Below are 19,390 nucleotides of genomic sequence, written 5' to 3'. Positions count from 1 at the left end.
AAACACTTGAATTGCTCCAGACAGAGCAGTAGAAATCAGTTAATACAAACACTTCCCAGCTTGTCTTTCAGTACCATTCCTAATTTCCCTCTCCAGTTCTCCCTAAATCAAGGTTCATCCTAAAAGACCACCCAAACCCCTGTGGATTCACTCTCAGATTCTTCTACAAGTTGTAAAAAAAACACAAGTGAAGACATCCATAAACCCAAATACCATAGTGTTACGATATTATTTAATCTTTTTCTCTTTGTCTTTCTTTCTTCCTCCTTCTCTTCCTCCCTCTCTTCTCTTCCTCCCTCCCTTTTCCTCTCCTCCTCCTCTTTTTCCTCTTCTTCCTTCCTCTCTTACATAACCATTGATAATCATCTATCGTATATCTACTGCTTTCTACTTCCTCATTAATTCTAGATATACTCTGTCACAAATATTTATAGGCTATAGAGTTCTTATTGTGCTTATTCCACCAATAGTTTATCTAATTACCAGTGTCAGGAGAAGTCCTGGTATCCTTTTTTATAGCCAGGGTGATTAATAACTACAAACAGCTGTAAGCCCTCTTCTACTTGGATGTACATCATTCCATATTCAGACTTTATCAACTTGGTGCTGGGTCTACAAAAAGGAAAAAATGAAACAATTAATACCCTTAAGCAGCTTATAGCATTTCCTGTGGCATTTATTACTTATATTCGGGTTAATATAGTGTAGTGTGACAAAGATAAAGAAGAGATCAGTATCAAATGTTCTATGAAAATTTGAGGAAAAAGAGAAGAAAAAGGACATTTAAATAGTGAATTATCAATTATATTTTTTTAAATTAAAAGAATTTAGAAAGGACTTTTCATTTAATAGAATAAGCATAGAAAATTGTAAAAATCACCTATATTTAAGTAGGAAACTAAGGTTTTTCTTTTTCTAGATTCATCAAGGAATTATAGAAATGAACCCAAAAGGCAAGAGTTCATGCACTCCTGATGTGTAAATTTTGTTTTATAGAAAATTGCATTTTTTCAATCCAGACTTTGATTTTAAAGATTGCATATTTTAAGAAAGTTTCATATTGCTTACTATTTGGAAAATTGTGCAAAAAGTTCTTTGTGAATATGTATAGTCCATGACTTTCTTGGGAATGAGTTCACTGTGATTACTAAAAGTACATGTCTTTCAGGCTCAGGATTTCATATTTAAAGTTGTGGCAAAATTAGGGATAGAACCTATTTATCAATCTATTACAAATGACCAATTAACCAAACTACTAAACTGACCAAAGATTAAAAAATATAAAATTAACTTCTATCTACAAATTATGAAGAACTAAATTGTGATTTTATTATTTTGTTTTATAAGTTAATTCTTAAAATTATCATACATATTCAAAACCAAGATGGAAGCTTTTTCTTGGTGGTCAAGAAATCAATGTCACAGAGTGTCATTGTCAAATATTAAAACATATGCTCTTTATAGAAAAATCTGCAGTCCCTCACTCAGTTTACTCTAATTTTACATGCATTTCTAATATGTTTGGTGATATTTTCCTAGCCTTTTTCATGATAGACACTGACGGTGGATGGGAAAGAATAGCACAGGCAGAAAAGTTGATAATCAAAAACTTGGTAGGGAGAGAAAGGAACAGAAAAACAATAACGTATAGACTTCAAAACTACCATAACATATAGACTTCAAAACTTAAAGCCAATAGTTTGGGACTATTTACTGAAAGAAGAAATTCTCCTTTTGGTACATTTCTCATCTTGTCTCCTCCTAGACTACTACTGGATGGGTTGGCCTGTTTTAAGTCTTTCCTCACTTTAATCCACCTTCTGGTCAGACACCAAAGTAATCTTCCTAAAACCCAGGTTCAATCTTGTCACTCCTCTTTTATTTTCCTTCTGGCTATTTCATTACTAAGACACTCCATTTCTTGGCTCTGAGCGTTTTTCTCAGAATGTCTCCCAAGCTTAGAATATTCTCCCTCGGTCATCTAAACCTACTGGCTTCCCTGGTTTCCTTTAAGTCAGAATCAGAAGCTGAATCCAGGAATCTTAGATCGGAACTACAGAAGCTGAAGGCAATCTATTAAACTGGAGGAAGCAACAGGAGCCTGGAGCCAGAGGGAATAGACTCTGGGAGTCTCGGACCCCCTCAGGTCCTAAGATCCTACCTTTATAGGAAAGCTTTCCCTCTCAATTCTAGTGCCTCCCCTTGCTGCTAATTATTTCTTATTTAACGTGTACTTTGCTCATTTGTACATATTTCTTTGCTTGTTCTTTCCCCCATTATATTGTGAGTTTGTTGAGGATAGGGATTGTCTTGCTTCTTTTGCATCACTGGACTTACTCCAGTGTCTGGCACATAAGAGAGTGCTTAATAAAAGTTTATTGACTGACACAACTCATTGTCAAAACTCACTCTAATAAATGGTGCTCCTGAGAGTACCGTGCATCATAGCAGACTGGAATCCAAATCCTTGTCCCTGGGTATCCTTAGGCAAATAATTTAACCTCTTTTGATTTCAAATTTTATTATTGTTATTTTTTAACATTTAAGATTTTTTTGTCCATTCATTAAAAGTATGACATTAATTTATTATTCCAATAAATATTTATTGATTGCCTATTAGGTACAAGACATTGTGCTTTGCACATACAATACCCTGCACAGTTAATACATTTCCTTTGATGTATTCAGACTCCAAGGTAATTGAATATCATAGTCCCATTGTTTATGCCCTTGTTCTCTAGGCAAAAGACATTTTTTTATAGGGGAGTAAGACCCCCATTTACTTGAACCATATAGATTTAATTTATCAAATGCTTCATGTAAAATATAAGAGTTTTAGTTCATCAAAACATTGTTGTGGCCGTGATCAAAATTCAAGTGTGCATTACCCCAGTAACCTTTGGAAGGAAATAGTGATTGCCTACCTATGAAACTTACTTCTTGTAGATTCTTTGAATTTTTCTTGGGTTTGAGCAAAACCATGTGTAAGGAATTCTAATTAATCAACTGAGGGACTGATTGATTTTGAAATCCTACCATATGACTATATGCTGAAAGTGAAAGATGATGGCTGCTGAGAAAAAATAGGAAGATGCTTTAAGCACCATTGTATCAGTGTTTTTTTCAATTATTTAAAAATAATTTCCCTAGGCATATGTAATCTCCCTTGCTGATTTAAAGGACCAATAATCATTATTGATGAAGATAACATTCTTTTGTATCCTTGATATTTTTATGTAACTTACAAAGCACTAACTAATGCTTTCTTATGTGTAAAGCTAACACAATATAATTGTTTTAATAGGTCAATAACTCTATTTTATTTTATCTCCAGTAATATTTATTGGTGTAGAACTTCAATTACATAAAAAAATCAGTCTCTTCTTTTAAGGAACTCTAAATACTGAGAAATTCACTTAACTAGAATTAGTTGTATATTTGGAGGAACTTTTGGCTTGAAGTCATGCTACCAACAGTGTGGCTTTTGAGGAGGGTTTCTTATCATAATCTCCAGTGACTGTATTTCTTCCAAAGTTAAGTCTCACAGAATCAAACAGGAAGTTCTGTATTCTGTGTAAATAGGTACACATTACTGTCTTCTTTAGTATTCTGCTGAATACTTTTGACCTTGAACATCCTAACCTCTAGATCTGATAGTTTGGATTAATCTCACATGATCCAGTCTCCCAGAAAGCTAATTATTCTTATAAATTATATTATATATATATATTATAAAATATTCTTATAAATAATGCCACAAGTTATATTGAGATGATAATAAATGTGGGATAGATTTTATAAAAGAATTGAAATTTCTGGTTGTGCCTGCCTTTAGGTGTGATTTATAACTGGAGAAATATTCCAAATGCAGCTTGCTTTTGGAGTAAAAATTGCTGCCTGTTCGGAAATACTCTTCTTCCTCATCTTTACCTCCTGGCTTCTCTGGGAACCTTCAGATTCCAAATAAAATCATATCCTCTATAAGATTTATATTACTTTCTTGCCAAATTATCTTCAATTTGCCCTGTATATATTTTGTTTATATATAGTTGTTTATATGTCTCTCTAATTAGATTGTCACCTTCTTGAGAGCAGGTACTGCTTCACCCTCCCTCTTTCTTTGTATCCCTATTCCTTACCACAAAGTCTGGCATCTAGTAGGCACTTAATAAGCACTTATTGACTGACAGCTTGATAATAGGTAAGGAACATCCAGAAATAATGGCACTTCATTTTAATGGCACTAATAGTTTTAAATAAGACAAATTTCTGTTTGGATTATTCTCTTCCTTTCCTCCCCACCCCCAAAGTGATATTTAATTTTCTGATTGTTTAGTAATTCAGTGCTAATGACAGATGTGTTGCATGCTGAGTTTACTGATCCAGAGAGAGTATATCCTAAGTTTAAAATGTGATGAAAAGCTAGAAGACACAATTAGGTCCTCTCATGAAATTTATGATTGTAAGAATTAGCTCCAAAACAAAATAAAACCAGTTGAGAAGTTAGTTGGAATAATCATTGATCTAACATTTGACAGTATTAGTTTCCTTCTTGCTGAATGCTAAAGAGGCAGGGATAGTTAAAGGTGAGTGGAAAGATTTATTACAAGTGTAGGTGGTTGAACAGGAAAAGGAGATTTAGACATTTCCTCTTTGGAATTATCATTCGTTTTGAGCTCTTTCCAAGCAGCTACTTTGCCCTGAATCTTTACAAGCTGTTCTGAATGAAACTTACTAGATATTGCACTCAGATAGCCTAGAGTTGTGGAAATAATGCTGAATTTGGTTTTAAGTTCTGGCTTGGATACACATAGGCCATGAGGAAGCCCCTAAAGCTATCCAAACTGAGTCATCTCTAGAAATTAGGTATAATAATTAGTGCTAATGACAAATGTGCTACATATTGAGTTTATTAATAGGCAGTGTAAACTATTGGGGAAAATGTTATACAGACAATAAAGTGAAATATCAGAATTTAAGAAGGATGTTTTCATTTTAATCTATAAATCATACACACATCTATTGGACATAGTAAGGGATTAATAAGTGCTTTCTGAATATGAGCTTTTTCTCTTTTTCAGTTAATAGTAGTATTGAGAAACAATCTGCTATAGTTTTGGAATCACTAGTCTTAAAATCAAGACTTGCATTCAATTTCTTCCTCTGGCATGAAGTTATTGTGAGATCCTAGGCAAGTCACTTGCTTAGTCACTTAATGCTCCAGCCAACTTTCTGAGATTAGCAATTGCAGAGAAGGTGCTTATCTATTTTGATGAAGTTTTTTCCCTGGAGAGTTGGCTCAAATATTCAAACATATCTGTGATCTCATTGATTTGGGAATTCCCACCAGCAATGCAACTTATAACCCATCCATACCTGCTTATCTTTTGGAACTCTCCATATTCTCCCTAAAATTCATCTTAAGGGGTCAACCTGACGTGTTAGAGACATAAATTGATTGCTTCTGATATCAAATATACTATTGGAGCACTCTAACTGTCCATTTGCTTTTCCTTAATCTTGCTATAGGATCAGTCCATCTTCTTTACCTATCATACAATTCCTTCCTGACATCCTTCATCCTTGTTCTTTTTAGGAGTATCTTGTTGGCTATTTGGCATGTTGAATGCTTCACATTTCATAGACTGAAGATACATGGGTTTAGAAATGTGATGTAATCTGCAAGATGCTGTGATGAGAGACTCGATAGATGAATATTTCTTGATGAATGCTTTTTCCATTGGGCAATGATATTTGGGGTATTCAGATTAAAGGCATCTATTATATTTGCTTGGGACTTAATCTTATTGGTGGATAGAGCTCCTGACACTACCAATATAGATCTTCACCTTCTCTGAACTTTATAGGAGTTTAGCAGCAGTATGATTTAAAGAGCAGAGACAGTCATAGAGTCATGAAGATGGGGTCAAAGTCTTGTATATACCATATGTTGACTGTGTCACCCTAAGCAAGTCTCCTCACTCAGAGCCCTAAGAAGTTCTGTATATTTACTATGTTGTTATTGTTGACTCATTTCAGTCTTGTCTGACTCTTCATGAATCCATTGGGGTTTTTTTGGCAAAGATACTGAGGTAATTTGCCATTTCCTTCTCCAGCTCTCATTTTACAAATGAGGTACATCTGAGGCAAAAAGAGTTAAGTGACTTGCTAGGAATCATACAGCTAGTAAGTATCTAAATCCAGATTTGAATTCAGGAAGAAGAGTCCTTCTGACTGCAGACCCCGCACTCTATCTACTGAACCATCAGCCATAAATTAATTTTTTTTCAAGATCACATATGATTGGTAGCATGATAGTAGTATAGTAGTAAAAATGTGCTGTGGTATGATAGAAAAAATGTTGGATTTAAAGTAAAGATATTAGTTTAACCCCACCTGGTACACTTATTCTGTGACCATAGTATGGACATACCATTTATTGCTCCAATTCACTTGTGTGACTCACTTATGGAATGGTAATAATAGCCTACACATAATTCACAAGAATTGTACTAAGAAAAACAATGTAAAGTATAAATTGTTTTGGAAATAAGTTATAAATCAAACAAATAAGCATTTATTAAGTATCTATCATATGTCAGGAACTGTGCTAAGCATGGAGGATGCAAAGATGAAAGCAAAATTCCCTGCCTTCAAGGAATTATTAGCTTAATATTTAAGGATTTTGGAAGCTATAATACATTGTCTTGCCTTTATGTGACTAAAGGCATGTGTTAAAATGTGTTAGCATTGAATTTATTCTGTTTATCCACCCGAGTTTATTTTGATGTAATTTCAGATCACTAGCAAGAAGTATAAAGAAAGGAGACAATTGTAGAATATCTCGGATTTATTGCATTATAAATGGAATAGATATCTTTTTTTACCCTTTTATCCTTTGACAAAATATATATCAGCTAACAATTTATTAGATCTAATTATTTTGGATGTTTTTTTTCTTTGTGTATTTAAGAAGCTGTGTGCCATCAGGTATTATGAAATTGCCATCTGTTTTCACAGGATACTATGCTCCATTAATGAGTTTATTTCTATTAATTTCTTTAAAATTTTTTTTCAAGGTATTCAAGTGAGAGAAATTGTTAGAATAATTACTTATTCTAGAAACCTTCTCATATTGAAGTTTCTGAATTTCATGATCATTCTGATCCAGGCATCCTTTCCTTTATGAGATAACATAGTGACATTTTGCATAATCATTTGAAAATTATGGAAAGATTTGGAGAGCATCTCTGAATCACTGAACATTTTATAACACTATATTTGTTTATTTTTCATTATTTAATATTTTATTTTTCTTCAGTTACCTATAAAATAATTTTTAATGTTAGTTTTTAAAACTTTGAGCTCCAAATTCTTTCCTTTCTTCTCCCTCCATTGAGAAGATACATGTTGAAGTTATGTAAAACATTTCCAAAAAGTCATGTTGTATCACTATTATTTAAAAAACAAAACAATTCTATTTGTAAATGAATAATAATGTTGACCAGGACTCTAGATAGCACAGTAGAATCTGGGTCTGAAGTCAGGAATACTTGTTTTAAAATAGGACCTCATTGTCTTGTTATATGATGCTGGGTGAGTTGCTTTCTGTTTGCCTCAGTTTCTTCAGCTACAAAATGGTAATAATATTATAATCTTTCTCCTAGGGTTATTATAATAATCATGTAAAGTAATTTTAATAGAATCATGCCTGGCACATAGTAGGTGCTTAATAATAATTTTTCCCTTTTCTCCTCCCTTCCTTCTAACTGTATTCTGAGCATAGATGTGATATATATATATATATATATATATATATATATATATATATATATATATATATATATATATATATATATATATATATATATATATATATTTCTATACAGCTGCATATCCCATTTCTAATCCTTGTACCAGGGCCAATATTCTATGTGATTTCTAGTAACTCTTTTATAAATTTAGCACACGTCCTGTGGAAGCAACTAATGCCATGTTATTAGAATTGCTTTGATAATGGTTCACTAAAGGTGGTAGTGGTGATGGAAGAAGAAAGAGAAGTTGGTCATCTTGGCCTAGACTATAGAAGGTTTCATAGAGGAGTTGAGATATTAACTGCATCTTGATGGGGATGGGAAGATGGGGAGGAACATTTCAGATGACATGTATGAAGAGCCATCCTTGATAAAGGAGAGGATGCCCAATGGAAAACAGACTTAAAGTGGAAAGTTAGTTGGATAGTAATGGAGGTTTTTTTCTTTCCCTGGTCTCTGGTAGTATTTCTCTTCTCTCCTTCCCCTTCATTTATTCATTTATTTATTTTTAAAATTTTATTTTTTTTTCACATTTCAATATTTATTTGCATATTTCCCACTATATCTTTTTTATAATAGCTTTTTATTTTTCAAAACATATACAAAGTTAGTTTTTAGCATTCACCCTTGCAAAACTTTGTGTTCCAAATTTTTCTCCCTCCCTCCTTCCTCCCCTAGACAGCAAGTAATACAATATAGATTGAACATGTGTAATTCTTCTAAACATATTTCCACATATATCATGTTGTACAAGAAAAATCAGATCAAAAGGGGAAAAATGGGAGAGAGAAAAACAAACAACAATAGCAACAGAAAAGATGAAAATGCTGTGTTGTGATCTACATTCAGTTCTGGTGGTATTTCACATTATACTGGCAATAAAGACTTCAAGGAATGAATATAACAAATCTTTCTTGATTCTTCCTTCATTCCTCCACCTTTTCTAGAGTAGAGTATGTCTCTCTCTCTCTGACTCTCTGTGTCTGTCTCTCCTTTCTTTCTTCTCATTAAAGGATAGAATTTCTTTGTCTATTAAGTGCCATTTTTATTTTATTGGGATATTTAAGTTGTATGTTATAATGAGACTTCCTATGTAAATGAATAGTACCTGAAAGCCACAAAAATATTAGCAATTCCTATCTATGGAAAGAAGTTGAAATTCTGCTTGTGGGAGCCCAGTGTTTAGGGCTTATTATCCAGGTTATTTGAGACCTTGATACTAATTGCAATTTTATCTGAGCCACTTTACATAAAGTCACTTTAATTAATAAAAGATCTTGAAACCCCCAGGTTAGGAGCCCTCTAAGTTTATACTCTTTATGATGATTTGCACTTTGGTGTTCAATCAATGTTAGTTTCAAGATAATAAGCAGCACATGTTTCATAATTGAAGAACCTCAGAATTAGCAAAATTAAGTGACTTGTTCAAGGTCCATTAGTTCAGGATGAAAAAAAAATTCAGATTTCTTGGTGTTCATTCAGGATTCTGCCCTGAAAAGTACATTCAAATCATATTAACAAGTTTTTCAGGGGAAGAAATGAAGAACTCAATTTTTTTGTTAGTTAAATAAAGATCTCAATCTAATGCTTCTCACTGAGGAAGCAATTTCATTGAAAACACCCCATCTACTTTTAAAATATCTGAACATTTTATGTCTTCAGTTATTTTACTATGACCTATACTGTTGACTCTTCTCTTTAAATGGAATGCATCACTTACATATCTTCTCATTTTTCAACTTCCTTTCAATCCCATTTTCCTTGAGCATGTTAATTTTCCAAAAAAGAATGTTGTCATCATATTATTTCATTGTTTAAAAACATACAATTGGCTCTCCAGTCCAAACCCATATATTTGTTTTTCAAGGCTCTCTATTATCTAGTTCCATTGTATGTTATTTTCTATTGCTATCCAACTAACTTTCCATTTTAAGCCGGTTTTACATTGGGCACCCTCTCCTTTGTCAAGGATAGTTCTTCACACATACCATTTGAAATGTTTCTCCCCATCTTTCCATTCCCATCAAGATGCAGCTAATTTCTCAATTCTTCCATAAAACCTTCTATAGTCAAGACCAAATTGATCTTACTGTTCTCTGTAATGCTATTTTGTCATGACAGTTTAGGACTTGTTTAATGGTTTCAAGTGTAGTAACTTGGTTTTCTTAATTATGATTCTTGAAGGGAAAAGCTTTTTTTTTTAAATTTTTTTAATATCATTCTGAGTGCCTGGCTTATACTGGACATGTTAAGTACTCATTTAAAAAATCAATTGATGCCATCTTCTTGAGAGAAATTTAAATAGAGAATTGTACATTGTGGGTGGTAATCAGTGAATACTTTCAGAAACAATAATGACTTTTATAAACACAAATCTACATGACTAAATTAAAATGTAAAGTATCACATATCAAAATAAAAAAAAAAACAAAGGACCTAGACTAAATCAGTTAGCAGGTGAGCAAAATAGCTGTTTTAATAATTTAAATTCAATGACAATGATACTAAATATACTAAATAAATACTAAATACTAAAAAGATTGAACTGAGCACAAATGAATATGTACTGTTGAAGTTTGCCATAACATTTTCTTGGATAAAATCTAAGGTCAACTATCTTCAATGTTTGTTTTGTTGAAAAGTATTCCCTATGTAAGTGAAATGAAGGCAGTTTTATATTCCTTTCTTAAAATAATTTGGACTACCTTCTGCCTCATAATTTACACAAGATGAATTTAGCATTTAATTAGTATAAAATATTCCCAATTATCTTTACTTTTTGTATGGTCTTTTTATTGTGTCGCTTTGTATTTCCTCCAATAATCCCTTTAAAAGAGAGTGATTTTATAATTCTCATGTGAAGTATATAAAATAAATCTTTTTAAATATCAAGGAAATTATGGGAGGATCAATAATATATATTAATAGAATGGTAGAAATACCTGAAATAATTTAAGAACCATTAACAAATACAGTACATTTGATCTTTGTTGAACTTCCCTAGATCAGAGAAGAAGTCTTTAGGAAAAAAAGAATTAAAGAAATGATATGCAATTGCAATTAGATGCAAACTAAGACTGGTGGGAAGAAGGGTCATTGCTTTATTTTCATGTTGGCAGGAATCATGTCATTTTTCTTATATACTTTGCAAAGTAGTTATAACTGATTTGATACTATCATACCTGCTACCATGATCTTTTAGAAATGTGGTTGGGACTGTACCAGGCAGAAACTATTCCTTTTTTCCGTTTGTCTTTGTAGGTAGCCATGGAGCTTTCTCTACATTATATAGATAAATTCTTTTCATGGTGTTATTTTTATTCTGTAGAGCAATTGTGTCAAACTCAAATAGACCCTTCCAGCTATATGTTTACTTAGAAAAATATAAATTATCAATATTTGTTATATTATATCTTTTATTTCTTTTGATTATTATGCTTTATCTAATTCCCAGTTATGTTTTAATCTGATTCTGGTTGCCTTTGGGAGTTGTCTTCAAGTGGGTTGCAAGTTATGTGAGTATAATCAACTGTTACCTATTGTTAAAAGAATCTCTGTTAAGACTGAAATATTTTTCATATACTTTTGACAAAATGGCGAAACCAGTAGCATTTTTCCATCTGGTCCCTATCTTGTGTAACTTTCAAGAATGTTGTTGAAGACCATATAAACCTAGTTCATGCTTACTTATGTTAATTGAGGAAAAATACTGGAAAAAATTAAAATAATTATTGTCTATCTTTGTATTTATTTTATGTTCTTTTAAAGCTTCCTTCATATCAAATTCAAGCCATTTTATTGTTTTAGACTTATTCTTTTGATAAATTGGTTTTATCTCCAATACATGGATTTACATTTATCAACAAATCTTGAAAAAATATTCCTCTTCAGTATGCAGCACTCCTTCATCATATCCCAGGAAGCTCTTCATCCTGGAAATTCATTCTATACTGGGAGATGGCTGGTGGTACAATAAACAAAGTTCTGGGCCTGGAATCAGAAAGACCTGATTTCCCATCTAACTTCATCCTTACTAGCTGTGTGATCCTGGGCATATCACTTAGACTGTGTTTGTCTTGGTTTCCTCAGTTGTTAAAATGAATAAAATAAAAAGAACCTACCTTCAGGAATGGTGAGGATCAAAAAAAATGCTTACCACAATGCCTAGCACATAGTAGGTGCTATATAAATGTTGATCTCATTTCCTTTCTGCTCACATTGGGAATTCTTCCCAGAATCTCCATCTAGTCACCCAACCAACCATATCTCACTTTTCTCTAGGCTGCGCTCTAGACTTCTACTATATGTGTTCAATTGCTTCATCCTTTGCTCTCTCTCTGTCTCTCTGTCTCTGTCTCTGTCTCTCTGTCTCTCTCTCTTCTCTCTCACTCCCTCTCCTCCCCCAAACCTTTTACATGAATTGAATGGTAGGGAATATCTTTCTGCTTGAATTATTTTCCCAATCTTTTGCACATGCCTGACATATAACAAGTATTTTATAAATTGCTTATTGATTGATTAAAAAAAAAGTTACCTGGAAGAACTTTAAGCCAGCCACTGCTTCCCTTGATAATCTCCCCCTCCTCTCTGCCCCCATCTTCTTTCTTTCCTTCCCATCAGTTTTTTTGGGAGGATTTTAAGCTGGGAGAAGAGCATATGTGGCAGGGCCAGGAAGGTCACTGGACATAGAATCCCATCTCTGTCACTTGTTAGCTGCGGAATCCTAGGTAAGTCACAATGTCTCTGAGTCTTAGTTTCCTTCTACTCAATTATCACAATGGACTTGTGATTTCACTGATATGATTGAAAGTATATATATGCAGGTCACAACTCACCCATGCCTATCCAAATAAGAATAACAATACTCTAATTTCTTTCTTCCTTGGTTGTGGTAAAGATCAAATAAGATAATATATGGAAAAACTTTGTAATTGTAAAGTAGTATATAAATATCACTTACTATACTTTAATAATTATCCTGGGGCAGCTAGGTGGCTCAGTGGACAGAGCACCAGCCCTGAATTCAGGAGGACCTGAGTTCAAATTTGGTCTCAGACACTTAACACTTCCTAGCTGTGTGACCCTGAGCAAGTCACTTAACCCCAGCCTCAAAAAAAAATTATCCTGCCATGAAGAAAAGACTAAATTATATTCATTTTGTTTTGTTTAAGAAGACAGGAAAGAATGGTAAATAGTTTTAGGAGCCCCAGTCAGCTGGATGGGTTGGATATAGCAGAGGTCTTAGCCTTGTGGATAGGCTGGAAACGGACAGACAAGACTATAAAGGCCTTTTGTTACCATTTTGATGGAAGTTCCTTTGGCTTTGCTGTAAGGCCAAGAAGGTTGAAGTTATAATGGGAAGTTGACATTAGTGACTCTGGCCACCTAAATTATGGGTAATCAAGAGTTAAGAGATAGACTGTTGTGGGTCAGAATGTCAGTAGACTTTGTTAACCTGACTTTAATTGGCTGACTAGTTAACTCTCACATTTCCATATTACTGCCATTAGCTTAACCGCACTCTGTTTTGGATACACTTCCTGAAATGGGTAGGGTGTACGATTTTCATCATTTCTGTATGGCTTTCTCTCTGTTTATTGCTGTTTTTCTGTCTCTTTTTTTTCTATACACACAATGTATATATCTACTATCTATATATATCTATATATATATATACACACACACACATAAACATATACAGATATAAACATGAATGTACACATGTACACATATGTATACATTTCTATACATACACATGTATATGTGTATATTTTTTACAAATATACTTGTGTATATTTGTAAATATACACACAATACACATATATAGTTTTGGTTCAGAGCCATCAATTAGGAGAGTTTCACTTTGTTGACTCCATTTGCAAGATATTTAAGACACTCCACAGTCATGGTTGTTTTGAGTGGTAGATATTTCTCTGTAGAATCAAGAAATTGTGATTTTTGCCTTTCTTTGGTACACAGTGCCTGACTCATAGTAGACAATAAATGTTTGTTGACTTGGTAGTTTGAAACTTGGTGATAAAAATCATTCCCTGACCATTTCTTGTTATTTTCTGCCCTTGGCTAGATGCATCTTTAAACTTCAACTGCAAAAGTCCTGCAAGTGTTCACATAAAAGACTCAATAGCTTTGCTTTAATCATGTGGTCATCTTAGTCTTTGGAATACATTTTCAAGTGTGATTTATATGTGAGTTCACATATTTGTAACTTTAGTTTTCTGATCTTAGGAGTTCTGCCACTTGTGAACTCCATAGTTCATACCTAGCAACCCTGAATGTATGGGAAAAGTTAAAACAGCGATCAGAAGAGCATCAGTGCCGTTATATTTTGTAAAGTAATAATGATAACCAAGACTGATCCTGTGATTAAAGAGTTGTAATACTTTTCTTCTTCAATGAATTACCTGGCACAGATGGCAAAGTAACCTATGGCAGGATGTAATTATTAGAGCCCATAGAATCTTTGATATTATCCTACTGTTTAAGTCTCTCTTCCTTCTTTCCTCACCTTCATTTATTAAATTTACTGATATTTTTTCTGATATAAAAGCAGAGTAGACAACTATTCTAGTTGGTAACCATACCTCTAGTTTCTGTAATTTGCAAAGTCACAGAATCACAATTTCAATAGCTATTTAGTCAAACTTCTACCCCTAAATGAATCCCCACTGCAAGATATGTAAGGGGTGGTCATTCAGTATTGCTTGAGAATTTCCAATGAAAAGAGGTCTATTACTTCCTTGATGGAGGCTATTTCACTTTTACATAGCTCTAATTGTTATGTAGCTCCTGGACATCAAGGCTAAATTTTCTTTCAGCAAATCTATCTATCCACTATGTTGGGTTCTATCCATTGAGTTAAGCAGAGAAAGTCTTCTCACTCTTCCAAATTACAGTTATTCAGATACTTTGAACACAACTCTTCTATTCCCTTTGAGTCTTCTTTTTTTAATAAACAAGCCAAGCTCCTTTCATTTATCCTCATATCAGTCTGGACTTGAGGTCTTCTATTGGTGGCCTTTCTCTTTCCTTGTTATTGTTTTGCCATTCCCAAATTGTGGTGCCCAGAACTAAACACAATTCTTCAGGTGCAGTTTCACCTTCTTATTATTGGAGTCCTTGACTCTTGCAGCCCAAGATTTCATGAACTTTTTTGGCTTCCATTTCATGCTTCTCCTGAGGTTTCACTCCTCTAAAAACTGCCAATTATGTCCAGAAAACTATTGCCTCATCATGCCTCATCATGCCTTTCTCTTTAAGTAATTGTACTTGTGAAATCAATATTTTGAACCCAGATGCAAGACTTTAAATTTATTCTTATTTAATTTCATTTTATTAGAATCTTAGCTGAGAGTCTAGGATGTCAAATTCATTTTGGATCCTGACTCTTGTCATTCAATGTATTAGCTATTTCTCTAGCTTTGTGTCAGCTGCAGATTAGATCAGCACATCATTAATACCTTTTTCTAAGTCATTTATAGAAATGTCAACAACATAAGACTAAGCAAATAACCAAAAGTTCTTCAGTGGAGAAATTCCTTCCAATTTGATAATGAGACGTAGCTAGGTGGCACAGTAGATAGTGCTCCAGCCCTGAGGTCAGGAGGACTTGAGTTAAAATTTAGCCTCAGACACTCAACACTTCCTAGCTGTGTGACCTTGGGCAAGTCATTTACCCCCAATTGCCTCTGCAAAGAAAAATTGATAATGATTCATTAGTGGCTATTTTTGGAATTTAGTAATTCATTCAACTTGAATCTGTTTAATTGCACTTCTAATCCACATTTTTATATTTTTTTTTGTGTGTGTGCACTCCTGACTTTGAATTTTCTCCATTATGACCCTATGAGTGTAACTTCTCTTATGTCTTCTTCTCCTGAAACCCATATCTTCCTTTTATGTGTTATTTTTTTCTATCGGAATATAAGATTTTTGAGTGTATGAACTCTCTGGTGCATAATAAATGCTTATTGACTTGATTTGTTGACAAGAATAATAGACATTTTATCATTAAAAAATCTAGACAAATTCTACATATACTATTAATTTATTTTGGAAATGGATAATGTCTGCCATATTGCTAATAACAACTAAATTATATTCTAGTTTCTCCTCTAAAATTAGCAAAAACTTAATTTTATAATGCTTACATGTATTCCTTATTAGAAATCATTTTTGACAGATGCCACACTGCAGTATCAAATGATACTGAAAGGTGAAGTTGAAGTACCAACTTGTTTGGGACACTGAAGCATCACTGATTCCTTTTCCTTCTGAAAATAGCTTGACCAGCTGTTTCAACTGAAATTTAGTTCAAATGAAACAATTAGGACTGACATGCCTAAATTATCATAAACCAGCAAGTCAGAGAGAAATGGGAATACATTTTAAAAGATGTTAAACCTCAAAGTTTTAAGTTATTTGATCTTCTGTACCAAATTTCATTGCTGCCAAATTAAGAGACGAAGACCAAGAACTTTGGTGTGAGATGGGGATATATTTATGTTGGGTCAGTGACATAAAGATGACAAAAACCTTCATATAATATAAAGTCTATTTTAGCCCACATTTATAACTACAGGATTCTCTTGTCATTCTCCTCATTCCTCCATTCAGAATTAAACTCTCCTTTTCCCCTCTCTAATTATCTCTAATTGGTCCCTTCCCAATTAAACTTTGAATTGAAGTTATTTATGTTCACCTTTTATTTCCCTACTAGATTATTAGTTCTTTGAGATCAGTGATCAAGTTTTACTCTTTGCATTCCAAACAATGCTTTTCATAGAGCAGGAATCCAGTATTTGTTGGATTGAATTGCTACATTATAGAGATCCCTGAAAACAAGGTAATCTGTTAGTGTGAACTGAAAACATTGTTAAAAAAGGAAAGACAGGGGCTAGAAATGAAAAACACAAAAGATGTGGCTAGTGATTGTCAAGATTCTTAGAACTCAGAAGAATTTTTAGGTTTTGGTTTAATTGACTCATTACCATTTTTTTCTGGACTTTGAAAATTCTTGTCTTTTTTGCAGTTAGTGCCAAAACATTTTCTATAGTTGTAGAACCACGGAATCTCCTTCAGAGTGCTTTGTATTGGAGATGTGAGAAGAACTCAGAAACTTTGAATTTGTGAAGGTCCCGGCTAGCTCCTCTGAAGGGCTCAGAATAAGTCCTGGCCAGGATAAGCAAAAGTCTTTGCCCCACATCGTGGGTGCCAAATTGTAAAGTTCTTGTCGTCTCTCAATTGGAATCCTTCTCTGGGAGGAGATCTCTTTTCTGTATAATCTTTTCTTTGTGAGCAGGTTTCTTGGGAGCTCTGAATCTTCTCTAGCTTTTGTCCTTCTTTTATCCTCCCAGAGAATTGGCATGTGAGAACTCAACCGAGCCTGTGAGAACTCCCACAGCCAATGAACTTGCTCCTTTTGAAGGTGTAAACTCCTCTAAATATGTAAACTCCTCTTCAGAAGTCCAAAGGTGTAAACTCCCCCTAAAGGCCGGAACCAAAGGTGTGAATTCTGAGCTAGAGAATTGCCCAGACAACCTGACTTCTCACCTTGTAATCCTAACTAGGAAATTATGTGTTTCCTAGACAGCTCTTGAGGGTGATGCTGGGTTACCTGAAAGAACTTCCATGGGATAAGACCAAAGTCAGGTGCTGAGGAAAAAGATGGGAAATACAGGCTTCTGGGACTGCATGTACCATAAATCTTCAAATTAATTTTTTCATTTAAAATTTCATTGAAATTATTTATTTGCTTATCATTTTAATTTTTAAATATAAATCTAACTTCTGTATCTATCAAACTATCCCTTGTAACAGAATTATTTAAATGAAGTCAGTTTAAAGATATAAAAACACATAGAACCTCTCAAGTAGGGATTATTTTATTCATTGTATTTGAATGTCCAGTGCTCAGCACAGTGCCTGGAATGTTGTTGTTCAATTGTTCAATTAAGTCTGACTTGCTGGGACCCAAGACTTCTATCCATGAAATTTTCTTAGCAAAAATATTGGAATAGTTTGTCATTTCTCTCTCCAGTGGATTTCCAATCCATAGGCAAATTGAGATTAAGTGGCTTGTCCAAGGTCAAACAGCTAGGAAGTTTCTGAGTCTGGATTTTGAACTCAGATATTCCTGACTCTGAGTTAAGTGCTCTATCTATTAGGACACCTACTTGCCCATACCCATGTACCCCTGCACATTGTAGGCATTTAAAATGTTTGATGATTGATTGATCAACCAAATCTGAAAAAATATTAAAATATACAACATACATCATCTCTCACCTCTGCAAAAAAGGGAGGTGCATTTTAGATATATTTTCTGTGGCCAAGATGAGTCTTGATTGATCCTCGGGCTTCTTATATTAATCTGACAATATAATTTTTTACATGGATTAAATTGAAATCCTTTAGAGAAGGCACAAGTTGGCACATTAGCATCCTCTTTGTTTTTAAAAGCTGTAACAATTGAAGAGCGATATGTAATGTATTTGTAACTGACATGAATATGACAAATATGAAATCACAAATGAATAGTTCCATTTGGTTGGTAGTGCACAAAACCAGACAAGATATACTTTTATCTTATATCTGTTACAGTGGATACTCCAGTCTTTACTAATAAAGCTCTTTGTGTCTCTCAATGTAACTTCAGCTGGCAAATTAGAAATGGCTAATACTAGTTTCTTAGGGGAAAAATCTCATATAGATTGCCTGTGTTAGTTATCTAGCCAAAAATTGACTCACATGCCTCCTTAATTATTTATTTTGAACAAACCTGTGATTTTGTTGGAATAGAAATTCTTTCCACTGAAGAAAGTTTCTGTAGTGTCATGCCCATTAAATATGGATGTCCTCCAGAGCTCTGCCCTCAGTCCTCTTCTCTTTTCTCTCTACCCTACTTTACTTGGTAATCTCATTAGTTCTATGGCTAGTTAATATCTCTATGCTGATGACTCTCAACTCCATTTGTTCATCCTATTCTCTCTGTCTGACTCCCTCTCCAACTGCCTCATGAACAGATATCTTCAACTAGACATTCCATAAACATCTTAAACTCAACATATCCAAAAGAGAACTCATTATTTTTTTGACCAAACTGCCCTCTGCTAAATTTCCATATTACTGTCAAGGGTACCACCACCTTCTCAGTTACCCAGGCTTACAACCTAGGTTTCATCCTCAACTTCTCACTCTCTCTCAGCCTCCACATTTACTCAATCATTAAAGCCTTTTGATATTACCTTTGGAGCATGCTCTTTTATTTCATTGAAGACTTCTCCCATCCTGGTGCAAGCCCACATCATCTCTTGCCTGAACTATTGCAATAGCCTGCTGGTTGGTCTCCTAGCTTCAAGTTCCTCCCTACTCCAGTCCATTCCTTCAGTCAGGTATCAAATTAATCTTTTTAAATCTCGGATATAACCATGTCATCACCTATCTATCTCTAGACTCAAATATAAAACCCTCTGTTTAGTATTCAGAGCCTTCTTCCAACTTTCCTGGACTTACATTTCTCTTCCCTCAATGGACACTGCAACCTAATGACATTGCCA

General features: G+C 33.9%; 2 protein-coding genes across 3 annotated transcripts in view; one reads left to right on the top strand and one right to left on the bottom strand.

Annotated features, from left to right (window-relative positions):
* Positions 1-12,538, bottom strand: part of BOLL (boule homolog, RNA binding protein) — a 185,053-nt gene extending 172,515 nt beyond the window's left edge. Inside the window, 2 exon segments of the mRNA XM_074302775.1 lie at positions 484-612; positions 12,349-12,538. The gene's annotated coding sequence lies outside the window, so the exon portion shown is untranslated.
* PLCL1 (phospholipase C like 1 (inactive)) overlaps positions 1-19,390 on the top strand; it is a 413,553-nt gene that overhangs the window by 82,409 nt on the left and 311,754 nt on the right. The gene's annotated exons all lie outside the window — the stretch shown is intronic.

Source organism: Sminthopsis crassicaudata, chromosome 3 (assembly GCF_048593235.1).
Source record: "Sminthopsis crassicaudata isolate SCR6 chromosome 3, ASM4859323v1, whole genome shotgun sequence".
Classification (NCBI taxonomy): Eukaryota; Metazoa; Chordata; class Mammalia; order Dasyuromorphia; family Dasyuridae; genus Sminthopsis; species Sminthopsis crassicaudata.
This window is presented reverse-complemented; position numbering and strand designations above follow the sequence as displayed.